At 46.7% G+C, this 13855-nt stretch overlaps 1 protein-coding gene across 2 annotated transcripts in view; it reads right to left on the reverse strand.

The window, feature by feature from the left end:
* The window catches only part of MSRA (methionine sulfoxide reductase A), a 581463-nt gene that overhangs the window by 294713 nt on the left and 272895 nt on the right, over nucleotides 1–13855 (reverse strand). The gene's annotated exons all lie outside the window — the stretch shown is intronic.

Genomic DNA, 13855 nt, shown 5'->3' on the forward strand with positions numbered 1-13855 from the left:
GGGAAAATAAAATCTACTGAGCTGGCCAGAACCAGCTCTTGAGGGAGTCCATTCCACATTTTCACAGCTCTTACTGTAAAGGAACCTTTCTGTATTTGGAGATTAAATCTCTTTTCCTCCATACGTAGAGTGCCCCCTTGTCCTCTGTGGTGACCTTAAAACCTTGTGTAAACCCACAACAGTAAAATCAGTGTGTATATGCAGTAAAGCATGCTTGTAATACTCAATGTGGAACCTAAGGGGTTAATCCTCTGCATTGTGTATAAAGGCTGTGTGATCCTGTCTTCTCTGATCCTCCCCTTCTTTTACTAAATCCAACCTACCCTTCTTTTACTAACTCCAACAGGTTGAACTGGATGGACTATTGTCTTTATTCAACCTCAACTACTATATAACTATGTAACCTATTTCGTTATTGAACAGAGCATTAGGAGTCAGGCTGCACATGCTCAGTTTGGTGTGTATTGCTAGTGATCAGCACAGTCCAGACAGAGGATCAGGGGATAATGAAAACTCCTCCTACAAGCTTTACTAGGAACTGATACAAGTCACAAGACTGCTATATACAGTATCTCACAAAAGTGAGTACACCCCTCACATTTTTGTAAATATTTTATTCTATCTTTTCATGTGACAACACTGAAGAAATGACACTTTGCTCCAATGTAAAGTAGTGAGTGTACAGCTTGTATAACAGTGTAATTTTGCTGTCCCCTCAAAATAACTCAACACACAGCCATTAACGTCTAAACCACTGGCAACAAAAGTGAGTACACCCCTAAGTAAAATGTCCAAATTGGGCCCAATTAGCCATTTTCCCTCCCTGGTGTCATGTCACTTGTTAGTGTTACAAGGTCTCAGGTGGGAATGGGGAGCAGGTGTGTTAAATTTGGTGTTATCGCTCTCACTCTCTCATACTGGTCACTGGAAGTGCAAAATGGCACCTCATGGCAAAGAACTCTCTGAGGATCTGAAAAAAATAATTGTTGCTCTACATAAAGATGGCCTAGGCTATAAGAAGATTGTCAAGACCCTGAAACTGAGTTGCAGCATGGTGGCCAAGACCATACAGCGGTTTACCAGGACAGGTTCCACTTTGTACAGGCCTCGCCATGGTCGACCAAAGAAGTTGAGTACACGTGCTCAGTGTCATATCCAGAGGTTGTCTTTGGGAAATAGAAGTATGAGCGCTGCATTACATCAAAGTGGTCTGCATTGCTGCCGTCCCAGAAGGAAGCCTCTTCTAAAGATGATGCACAAGAAAGCCCACAAACAGTTTGCTGAAGACAAGCAGACTAAGGACATGGATTATTGGAACCATGTCCTGTGGTCTGATGAGACCAAGATAAACTTATTTGGTTCAGATGGTGTCAAGCGTGTGTGGCGGCAACCAGGTGAGGAGTACAAAGACAAGTGTGTCTTGCTTACAGTCAAGCATGGTGGTGGGAGTGTCATAGTCTGTGGCTGCATGAGTGCTGCCGGCACTGGGGAGCTACAGTTCATTGAGGGAACCATGAATGTCAACATGTACTGTGACATACTGAAGCAGAGCATGATCCCCTCCCTTCAGAGACTGGGCCGCAGGGTAGTATTCCAACATGATAACGACCCCAAATACACCTCCGAGACGACCACTGCCTTGCTAAAGAAGCTGAGGGTAAAGGTGATGGACTGGCCAAACATGTCTCCAGACCTAAACCCTATTGAGCATCTGTGGGGCATCCTCGAACGGAAAGTGGAGGAGCGCAAGGTCTCTAACATCCAACATCTCGGTGATGTCGTCATGGAGGAGTGGAAGAGGACTCCAGTAGCAACCTGTGAAGCTCTGGTGAACTCCATGCCCAAGAGGGTTAAGGCAGTGCTGGAAAATAATGGTGGCCACACAGAATTTTAACACTTTGGGCTCAATTTGGATTTTTTCACTTAGGGGTGTATTCACTTTTGTTGCCAGTGGTTTAGACATTAATGGCTGGGTGTTGAGTTATTTTGAGGGGACAGCAAATTTACACTGTTATACAAGCTGTACACTCACTACTTTACATTGGAGCAAAGTGTCATTTCTTCAGTGTTGTCACATGAAAAGATATAATAAAAAAAATTACAAAAATGTGAACGGTGTACTCACTTTTGTGAGATACTGTATATATATATAAATCAACCATATTTCGGTGAAAAGTTAAGAGAGTTTTTGCTGTCTAGATTCTCTTCTCCTAACCTCAAGATGGTAAGGTCTTCTTGAACTGAAACTTGTGCTGGGTGAGTCTCTTTTGGAGTCCATTGCTATATGGTCTGATGAAGGTATGTAATGGGCTACTTGGTGGTGCTGGTAAAGCCAGGTCATGGGTGCTTCTAGGTTTGCACTCAAGGAAGGTTCCAGTACCCACAGAACATTAGTAAGTCTAAGAGGGCCAACCTTTGCTAGGTGGGAAGGTATGGAATAGGCTACTTAGTGAGGCAGGTTCCAATACACAAAGAACCTTACTGGGACTAAAGAAGCCAACCTATGCCAGGTAGGAAGGTATGGAACGGGCTACTGGGAGGTGCTGGTTAAGCCAGGCTATAGGCGCTTCTATACTGGCACTCAGAGAAGGTTTCAGTACCCAAATAACCTTAGTGGGTCTAAGGGAGCAAACCTATGCCAGCTAGGGAGGTTTGGAACAGGCTACTTGGTGGTGCTGGTAAAGCCAGGCCATGGGGGCTTCTATATTGGCACTCAGGGAAGGTTCTAGTACCCGCAGAACTTTAGCAGGTCTAAGGGAGCCAACCTATGCCAGCTAGGAAGGTTTGGAACAGGCTACTTGGTGGTGCCGGTAAAGCCAGGCCATGGGTGCTTCTATATTGGGACTCAGGGAAGGTTCTAGTACTCACAGAACTTTAGCAGGTCTAAGGGAGCCAACCTATGCAAGGAAGGAATGGGTTAAAGAGTACAGGTGATCCCCAACCACTTGGCTATACATGTAGAGGACATACAACCCAGAACGCATGTAAGCCGTAACGCAACCCTAGTATGCAGTCTCTGTGCTGAACAGTAGCTGCTTCCAACACAGCCTTTTTACACAGGTGTTCTACTTCCTGTAAAATTCCCTTTATAATGGTTCATTACAGGGAGGTAATACATATTCACAAAGTAAAAAGATCTCTTGGCTGCCAAGAGAACACACGGCTTCACTTAATATCCTCATTTTCTCCTAATGACTCCAGAGGAATTCCGATCATAAAGCAAGATGGTTGTCACCGGGAATACCCAAAATATGCAAACCTCGTATTAATTAAACATTTTCTGCAGAAAGGTTTAACAAGGTTACTGGCGTAGAGCCACTGATAATCATAATCACTTATTGGGTTCTGGCACAGAGACTGGGCCTGCAGACAGCCACTATAGGAAGCTCTTGCAGGAAAGTCTATACTCCGTTCACTGCAATCTGCTGCCTTCCCTTTCCTCCCTTTCTGTGTGCAATGCTCTTGTTTGCACCGGAGCAGCACTGCCTTGGCAGCAAACCGAGTTGTCCAGTCTTTAGGGGAAGCATATGCAAGTAAAGTTTGTGGTCAGCATGCTGAGCATTATTTGTGCAGTGCTAATCCACGTTAAAGAGACCCTGTCAGAACTGGATTCATGCAAGACTCTAAGCACTAAAAGGTTGACTTATAAGTAAATAGGCTGGTAACTTTGCAATGGAGTTTGCTCTTTGTAAGAGAATTATCCCTTATTTTAGTGAATGAGGTGATGCTTTGCTGACTTTTTACACATCCAATCAGTGTTCGTGCAACCGCTGCCTTCCAATTGACATCAATGGGACTTCCTGCATTGGGATGCATGGAACACCTGTGCATCTCTATGTGGGCAAACAAAGACCTCGCACATATGTACCCTATAGTACACCCGTGTGAATGTGGTGTGTGTGCAGGGTGTTCTTGGCAATATCAGGCCCACTGGGACACACTTGGAGACATAGGAGCACACAGGGGTGTACTGGAGACAGGGTAAAATACAGGTACTTGGAGACACAGGGCAACACGGGGTGCACTTTGAGATACAGGGGTGAATGGGGTACATCTGGAAGCATATGAGCACACTTAGAGACATGGCACAAAGGGAATACTTGGACACACAGGCGCACTAGAGTATACCTGGAGGCAGAGAAGCGCACAGGAAACACAGGGCACATAGGACTTACTTGGTAACAGGTAGCACACTTTGAGACACAGGAGTTCACTGCACAGATGTTCAATGAGGGCCATGTTTTCCAGAACGAGGATGCACGGGTGTTCCAGGAGGGCAGTATTTGCCCACACAGGGATGCACAGGTGTTCCGTGCATCCCCATGAAGGCATTCCCATTCAGGTTAATTGGGAAGCAGCGGCTGTGGGCAGGGCAGCCATCAGGGGGGGACAGCCCATACACATGTAGGGGGCCCAGGCAATTTAAGGGGCCCGGCCGCCCAGGCCCCAACCAAAGAGACCGAGTTGTTGTTGCTGTAGTAACTAGCAATTGTTTAAGCATGGTGGCTGCAGAGTAAGCAGATGAAGCTGAAGGAATGCCTCTTTGCTGGATTGCGCTGTCTCTTTGCTGAAAATATGAGGCTGTCTCTTTGCTGGATTTACGGGCATGTCTCTTTGATGGATTGGATTCATTTTCATTTATTAAGTTGTAAGAGTGTTAAAATAGAAGTGGGTGCACTGAAGGACTCGGTGGGATGGCCAGTGGGCGGATTTGGTAGGACAGCTACAGCTGCAGAATGTTGGTGGTCAGGTCCGGAGGGGCCCAGGCCTAAAGCTATGTAAGGGGCCCCAAAATGTCTGATGGCTGCCCTGGCTGTGGGTGCACTGTCTGCATTCAGGCTGTACACAGTTGTCAAACTGGGAGCAGTGGCTTTGTCTGTGCAGCTGCTGCATCCCAATTAATGTGAATAGGACTGTCTGCATAGGGATGTATGGAACACCTGTGCATCTCAGTGTGGGCAAACAGGGTCCTCATGAAACGTGTACATCCCCATGCGCTATACCTGTGCCAATGAGGCCTTAAAATATGAGGCTACAAAATAGGCTCTGGATGTGGCTGGGTGTCACTGTGGGGTGATGGAAATTCTGAAGGGTGTTTAGGGATTCTGTAGCAGACTTGGTGGCTTTGTAGGGAATTCTAGAGGGAGCTAGGAACAACTGTGGGGAGTGGGGTCTCTGGAAGAAGCTGTTGGTCTCTCCAGGAGGCTGGGCGCTTTCCAGAGGCCCTGTGGTAGAATGGAGTACACTGTAGGACCTTAGGGGCACTTTAGGACCCTTTTGGAGGTTGGGGGCACTATGAGGGACTAGGACTCTGTTGGAGTTGGGGGCACTATGGGACTTGAGGCTCTGAAGGGGGCTGGGGGCACTGTAGGGCCTGAGGGCTCTCAAGGGGTCTGATTGCACTGTTGAAGGTACTATGGGGAGCTGGAGGTTCTGCAAGGGGCTGGGGGGCAAGGTAGGGGCTGAGGGCTTTTAAGGGGCCTGAGGGCACTGTGGGAGATTTAGAGAAATGGTTGGCCACTATAGGAAGTTAGGTGGCACTACGGGAACTGGGGGGCACTGTGAGAGGTTAGGTCTTCTGCAGGTAGAGAGAGGCCTAGGAGGCGGGAGGCGGCAGCCTGGCAGTGGACCAAAGTCTGGTTGTTGAGGAACACTGGTCTATATAAAGGAGCAGCAGGGGAAGGAGGGGGTAGTCTGGGGGGGATGCACAGACATCAAATGATTCTAAGTACCTGATTTCAGAGGTCAATTCACTAACACAATTAGCACCTCCATCTTCAGAAACCAAGACAAATACATTGTATTTAGGAATGGAAACGGTGCCACTATTAGCAACGGTACAGAAGCTTTTGTTTGTTTCTTTCCTCTGTAAATATTTCACTTAAGCCGGTGTGAATGGATGGCTCTTCAATGTCATCGTAATAAGTGTTTTCTTTGTGCTTAGGCATCCGTACAATCACGCCGCTGGATGTTTGCGGCATCACGCTGCTCCACTGCGAGTCAGGGCGCCATTGTCTGCCTCTACAGGTAGACTTAAATGCAGCCACCTACCTTTCCACATCATTAGCATGTGCGGCACCCTCCTCTCAAAAATCAACCCTCAACGTTTTCACAGCCCATTAAACTGATTTTAATTGATTCTTTGTTCTTACATCTGTAAAACTGTTGAGATGACAGCCAGTGAGACAGGGCTGCGTCCTTGCTTAGCTGCCCTTGAACAGCCGAACACAGGAAGAGGAGATAAAAACAAAGTTTGCTAATAGGACGGAGCAGGAGAAGAATGAAGAAACAATTTGAAATGAAAGCTCATCGCATTTTCAAAGCAGAATAATCGGAGTCATTTATGAACACACACGTAAAAAAGGAGACAACAATGGATTCACAGGCGCCAGGATTTGCTGCTGGATATTTATTTTCCCACCTCCCCAGGTAAATGCGTGACAACTAAATCATTACAAAATGCACAAAACAATACAGGAATGTAATATCCATGGTATTTTTCATGGACTGGGGGCCTGTATTCACTGAGAGATGGATGGTACAAATGACTGCAGGAGCCTACCAGAGGCTGCATGGAGACATGGGTGTCCTAGAGTTACACAGGGCAAACTTTGGGGCATGGGGGCACACACGAAAACACAGAGCACAAAGGGGTTCACTGGAGACATCGAGTGCACACGGTATACTTGGCAAGATCAGGCACACTGAGACACACCTGGAGACACAGGAGCACACAGGGGTGTACTGGAGACAGAGTGGAACACAGGGCATATTTGGAAGTACAGGGTAACACGGGGTTCACTTTGAGATACAGGGGTGCAGAGAGTGCATCTGGAGGAATATGGACACCCCTGAAGACACAGGGGCACAAAGGCATACTTGGAGACACAGGTCATACTGGGTGCACTTGGAGGCAAAGTGGCACACAGGAAACACTCGGCGCATAGGACTCATTTGGCACACTTTGAGACAAAGGGGCTCACTGAAGACACAAAGGCACTAAAGGCACACCTGAAGAAATAGGAGCACAATGAGAGAGACAGTGTATGCTTGAAAACACAGGACTCAAAGGGGTTTACTGGAGATAATGAGGTGCACAGGACATACTTAGCAACATTTGGCACAGTGAGACACACTTGGAGACAAAGAAGCACACAGGGGTGTACTGGAGACAGAGTGGAACACAGGGCATACTTGGAAACATAGGGCAACACAGGGTGCACTTGGAGATACAGGGGCGAGAGAGTGCATCTGGAAGCATAGGAGCACACTTGGAGACACAGAGGCACACTTGAAAAACACAGAGTGTAAAGGAGCTCACTGGAGGCACTGGTGTGCACAGGGTATACTTGGCAACATCAGGCATACTGGACACACTTGGAGACACAGGAGTACACATATGTGTACTGGGGACACTGTGGCACACAGGGCATACTTGAAAACACAGAGCACACCCTGAGTGCACTAGGCAACATGAGGCACACTTTGAGAAACAGGGGCACACAGCACACACCCGGAGGCACAGGAGTGCGCAGGAGAAACTAGACACATAGGACACACTTGGTAACACCAAGCACACTTTAAAACACAGGAGCTCAATGGAGACACATAGGCACTAAGGGAACTCCTGAAGGCATAGCAGCACACTTGGAGAGACCGGGCACACTTGAAAACATAGGATGCAAATGGACTTACTAGAGACAATGCGGTGCACAGGATATACTTGGCAACATCAGGGACACTGGGACACACTTGGAGACATAGATGCACCCAGGGATGCATTGGAGACACAGTGGCACACAAGGCATACTTAGAGACACAGGGTGCACCGCAACCCATGACACATTTTGAGACAAGGGGGCTCAATGGAGAACAGGGTGCACATTGAAGTATAGGAGCCCATTTGGAGACACAGGGACATGCTTGAAATCACAGGGCGCAAATGTGCTCACTGGAGACACTGGAATTCACAGGGTCCACTCGGGCACACGGGGACACAATTAGAGGCACAGGAGCACACAGGTGCACTGGAGAAACATTGGCACTTGGGGTGCAGTTTGAGGCACAGGGGCTCACTGGGGACAGAGGGGTGTACAGGACATGCCTGGAGGCATAGGAGCACACTTGGAAACACTGGAGCACTCTTGAAATCACATGGCGCAAAGGGGCTCACTAGAATCACTTGGGTACGCAGGACATACTTGACAACATTGAGTGCACTGGGACACACATGGAGACACAAGAGCACATAGGGGTGCACTGGAAACACAATGACACACAGGACATACCTGGAGACACAGGGCATTCTGGAGTGTCCTGGAGGTGGAGAGGTGCCCTGGAGACACTGGGTTCACTTAGCAACTTGAGGTACACATTTAGACATAGGGGCACACAGGGGGCACTTGGAAGCATAGGAGAAAACCTGGAGACACAGGAGTGCACAGGAGTGCACATGGAGGCATAGCAGCACTAGAGACACAGGGGTGCACAGGGTACACTTGAAGACATAGGAACACACCTTGGGACACAGGGGTTTACTAGAGATACGGGGCGCACCTAGGGGCATAGGAGTACACTTGGAGACACAGGAACCCACTGGAAACACAGTGAACAGTGGAGCATATTTGAGAGGCACAGTGGAGCTCTTGGCACTCACTGGCACAGGAACACTGGGGAACAAGAGGGGCAGTGGTACAATGAACACGGGCAGTCAAAGAGGCAAGGGGGACACTGAGGACTGGAGGCAGGCACAGAGGACACAGGTAAGTTCACTGCAGAAGCCACAGGTAGGATCACTGCTGGCCTAAATGGCAAGGCAATACATAGCTTGGCATTCGAGCAACACGTCTCTAGTCCTAAGATGAGCCACCGCTCTTGTCTTAGGCGTAGTGACATGATTCTAATGAAAATTTTCATTAGCGTGTCGATGAGGGGGGAGGGAGGAATCAAGGAAGGCGAAATATAAGCAGATTAAGCTTCAACTTTAAGAAAGTACAGGGTCCGGATTCCACAGAAAAGTTCTACTTGTAACAAACAATGATCGATAGCTCCAAACCTCTCACAATTTCCACAGCTTCACTTTTCTTTTATTTCTTATCTGCGTTTAACTTACATCTGGAGCCCAGCAACTCGATAAGTAATTACCATTCACCTCTGCCTGTTCCACTCCATTACTCCAGCGCTGATGAGTCAGGAGATGTAGTGCTGATACAGGAACAGCACAAGGACCATGTCATACACTCAGCCCACTACGGTTCATTGGGAGATCACACCCAAGATCAGCTATCAAGGTCCTGCGTCCAAAAACACTGACATGCAGCTTTTTGTATCTCCTGCAATCCCCAGGCTTAATTTCCTGCATTTCTCCTCCGGGTCAGTACAATCTATCTACAAAATGATAACAGAGGAACTCCTTGCGAGAAAATAAAATTTTGTGCAATTTTTCATGTCTTGGGATGATATTCTTGGGGTTTCAGCCCTCGCTTTAAAAAGAAAGGGGTCCTTGCATATACGTATAGCGGCTTTTTGCTGCCCTCTGCTATGCCCAATGTTAGGCCTGTAATTGTCTGTAGGGATCTGATGCATGGACTTGGAAGTGTGTTTACAGGAGAAGAGAGTGATGCGAGTAGACCAAAGATCTCATCAGTTAACTTCTGCTCCGTCCCTGTCCAATCAGCAGGATTTTGGTGTGTCTTGATTAGAGATTTTGACAAGAAAAGGGATAGAGAAAGATAGGGCTTTGTGGGCCAGTGGGAGTAGAAGGATCACGCACAAAACCAACTTCTATAAAAAACAAGTTACATTTTATTGAATTTCAGAGTAAAAAACATGGGCGATAATGCACATGTTCACAAGGACAAAACACATAGAAAGAATTCCTATAAAATCAATTGGTAAGAGTCATTGAACATAGAAATACATCCCATAAGGGAAAAACCAAAAGCCTGTGTAGGATGGAAGATAGGTCTCAGGTGGAATGCGGTCAATGTAGGTCCCCAGCAAGCCGACGCGTTTCGCTCAAGGCTTCCTCAGGGCCAGAGACCATAACAGACCGGTATTTCCTTTTTAATGACTCAGGAGGTGGCAGATTGTGGCGACACATAGAATAGATATCAATCCCTCAGTATTTATATATAGCATCCGAAATGTACATATATTCACACGTTTATCTAAGATTAAGTGTCCAGCCTCTCAGTCACCGCAAGAGCAACGCTTTTTATGCTATAAAGGCAACTTGTTCTAGCTTGATAGCCAGAATTCTCTGATATATCCAAATATTCTAGGAGTACGGTGGTTAGCACACTAGTAGGTGCATTTCATAAATCCACCTATGGTTTCCTCCTCCCTTAGACGGACCCGATGGGGTGATTATTTGGTGTATATATATATACAGATAGAGATGTGCAATCATTACAACCTATTTGCAGTACATGAGTGGCTTCAGGCAGGAAAGGACAATGTCACATCATCCTACTTCAAAGAGGCAGGGAGGACAATATGTCCCGGACCAAACAAGTCCTTTGTGTAGTTCACGCCAGCAAGCCTGTTGTATTAAGGGTCTGGCAGTTGAGTCTGGCAGGAGTGTCTGATGTACAGCAAGGCAATGCTAATCAGGAGCAAGGCGACAGATTCTGAGACAGATTTATTTTAACTATGCATTTTCATTAATACATTTTCTCTCTTAGCTGCCCTAAAGTAGCTCTAAAATCTTTCCCGCCACCTTTTAAAGCCCAAATCCAGGCACAAGAAAAAACTATCCTTGCACTGGGGCTCCCCCACACTGCAAAGGTTAAAATGCTTGTTTTTGCCTAGAAGTAGAGAAATAAGGTGTAGAACTTACCCTTTTCCTTGCTTTAGCTGTGCAATCGGTCCCCTGTAGCCTCCACTATAAGGTGCAAGAGGCAGCTCACACCTGCCTCCTCCACATACAATGCAAGGTAATAGCCCCTCATTGTATATAATAAAACCAAGGGACCGTTCATTGCCTTGGATGGTGGAGAATTGGGTCTCTTGAAGAGGAAGGATGAAGCTGAGAATTTAGTGGAACCCTGTTCAGTTCCCCCATGTGGGCTTCCCTAGTTATGGGCCCCTCCCTTAAAAGACATGACCTGTTGGTCCTGCCCTTCTGGTTCCAGATATATGTAGGGCCCTTCTGGTTCCAGATATATGTAGGGTGGGTAGAGCCCAGGAGGGTGGAGAACGGTGTAACTTGTAAAGGAAGAATGTAGCTGAGAATTCTGTGGAATCGTGTTTGGTTTCCCCAAGTGGGCTTCCATAGCTACGAGCCTTAAATTACAAGACATCCAGCAATGATCTAAAGGCAACAAGGGCTTTAGGTGACCTGGGCTTTCATGTTACATGGACCCTCGTGTTCAGCTAGACTGTTGAAGCCTTAACCTGGAACTACAAAGAACTGCAAGCCCTACAATGCAAATACTCCAAACCACTTAATGGGTTGGTGCTGCCATGGACAAGGGGGATAGTGTAGCAGAGTGTTCCTAGCCCACAACCTCTACACGTGTTTAACAGACAACTCACAGGTCTGTGATGTCTGTGGGGTGAGTGGAAATTTAGGAAGTAGACCATTGGACAGCCCTATACTTCCTTAGGCCCGTGGACAGACCAGTACTCCTCTAGGCCCCTAGACAGACCTGTACTTTTGTAGGCTGCTAGACAGATCTGTACTTCTGTAGGCCCCAAGACAGCCTTGTACTTCTGTAGGTCATTAGACAGACCTGTACTTCTGTAGGCCCCTAGACAGACCTGTTCTTCTTTAGGCTCCTAGACAGACCTGTTCTTCTGTAGCCTGCTAGATAGACCTGTTCTTCAGTAGGCCCCAAGACAACCTTGTACTTCTGTGGGACCCTAGACAGTCATGTGCTTCTGTAGGTCCCTAGGCAGCCCTGTACTTCTGTAGGCCCCAAGGCAGCCCTGTACTTCTGTAGGCCCCAAGGCAGCCCTGTACTTCTGTAGGCCTCAAGGCAGCCCTGTACTTCTGTAGGCCCCAAGGCAGCCCTGTACTTCTGTAGGCCCCAAGGCAGCCCTGTACTTCTGTAGGCCTCAAGGCAGCCCTGCACTTCTGTAGACCCCTAGCCAGCCCTGTACATCTGTAGGTCACTGGACAGTCCTGTACTTCTATAGGCCCCTTCAAGACAGCCCTTCACTTCTGTAGGCTCCAAGACAATCCTGTACTTCTGTAGGCCCCTAGACAGCCCTGTATTTCTGTAGGCCACTGGACAGTCCTGTACTTCTGTAGGCCACTGAACAGTCCTGTACTACGGTAGGCACTTAGACAGCCCTGTACTTCTCTAGGCCCCTAGACAGCCCTGTATGTCTATAGGCCATGGAATAGCCCCATACTTCTGTAGACCATTGAACAGCCCTGTACTTCTATAGGCCCCCTAAGAAGCCCAGTATGTCTATAGGCCACTGAACATCCTTGTACTTCTGTAAGCCACTAGAAAGTCCTGTAAGTACTTTTGTAGGCCCCCAGACAGTCCTTTACTTTTGTAGGTCAGTAGACAACCCTGTTCTTTTGTAGACCCTTGGATGGTCCTGTACTTGTATAGGCCCCCGTAGTGGAGCAACAATTACATGGGACAGCCAGGGACCTGCCTATGGTAAATACAGCAACTATTTACCATTTGCCGTTTTCAGTACTCCATAACATAGGGCCTCCTTTACCTTTAATAATCTATTGAAACTTTTACCTGTTTTTTTTTTTTGCAAAAGTTGCTATCAGCCAATTTGTAGTTCTATGCCTAATAAAATAAGCATTCAGTGCTATTCACATTGTGCTTCTGAGTACAATTTCTCTGGGACAAACATGATTGTATTGTGCTATTGATGTGATCACCTAATCACAAAATTGTGGCATCATTTGTGGTGTTATTTGTAAGATTTCGTATTATTATCTCTCCGGTAAGCGATGTATCGGAGTACTGAAGTGTCTGAATATACTGTATAAATACAGTGATCCCTGTCATTACGGTCTGCAAACACAATCACGGAGGAGACGTCAAACTTTTCAGCACTGCCACTGCCTAGGACAAATCTTTGTTATTTCATAAATTCCTTTCCATTTGTGGTAATTCACTTGCTCACAACATTCAGCTATCTATCAATAAAGCCAAGTCATTTGTGGAAATGGCTGTGTGAATGTAAGCTTTTGCTGCCCTCACAAGGCTGAAGATATTGTGTTCTGTACTAGAAATTCAGAGATTCGAATTAATGACTTGCCAGTCCTGTTCAGCCGATCTTACTGCTGTAAAGCACAATAAAATAATGTGGTGCACTACATAGGGCTCAATTAAGTGAAACCCAAGGCAGTATGAAAAAGTATTTACCAAAGCGAATGCAGAAGTCCTCATCTGCTTGCCCAGGAAGTAAACAGAACTTTTTTCTAAAGTAGCCTTGCTCAGCCAGGGTCCCGATGACCACTAGAGTTCCTTTAGAGGTTGGTAGAGCTTTCCTGATCAGTGAATAGTGTTGAATTTATCTCTTGTCTGATGGCACCTATATCATTTTACCACCAACTTCACTCAAGGGAGAAGAAGGACATCCGCTCTCTTCTCACTGTATCTAAAAATATTTTTAGCTGTCTACATTCTTCCATTGGCACCAAAGTAAGGAGACATTTCTCCAATCACCACCAATATAAGGGGGCATTTCTCCACCCATCACAACTGTAAGGGGATATTTGGCCAACCACCACCAATGTAAAGGGGTATTTCTCAACTTACTACTAATGTATATGGGAATTTCTCCACTAATCACCAATGTAAAGTGGCATTTGTCCACCTACCACTAATGCAAGTATGCATTTCTCCACTCATCATCAATTTAGGGGGCATTT

Source organism: Pelophylax lessonae (assembly GCF_965119305.1).
Source record: "Pelophylax lessonae genome assembly, chromosome: 3".
Classification (NCBI taxonomy): domain Eukaryota; kingdom Metazoa; phylum Chordata; class Amphibia; order Anura; family Ranidae; genus Pelophylax; species Pelophylax lessonae.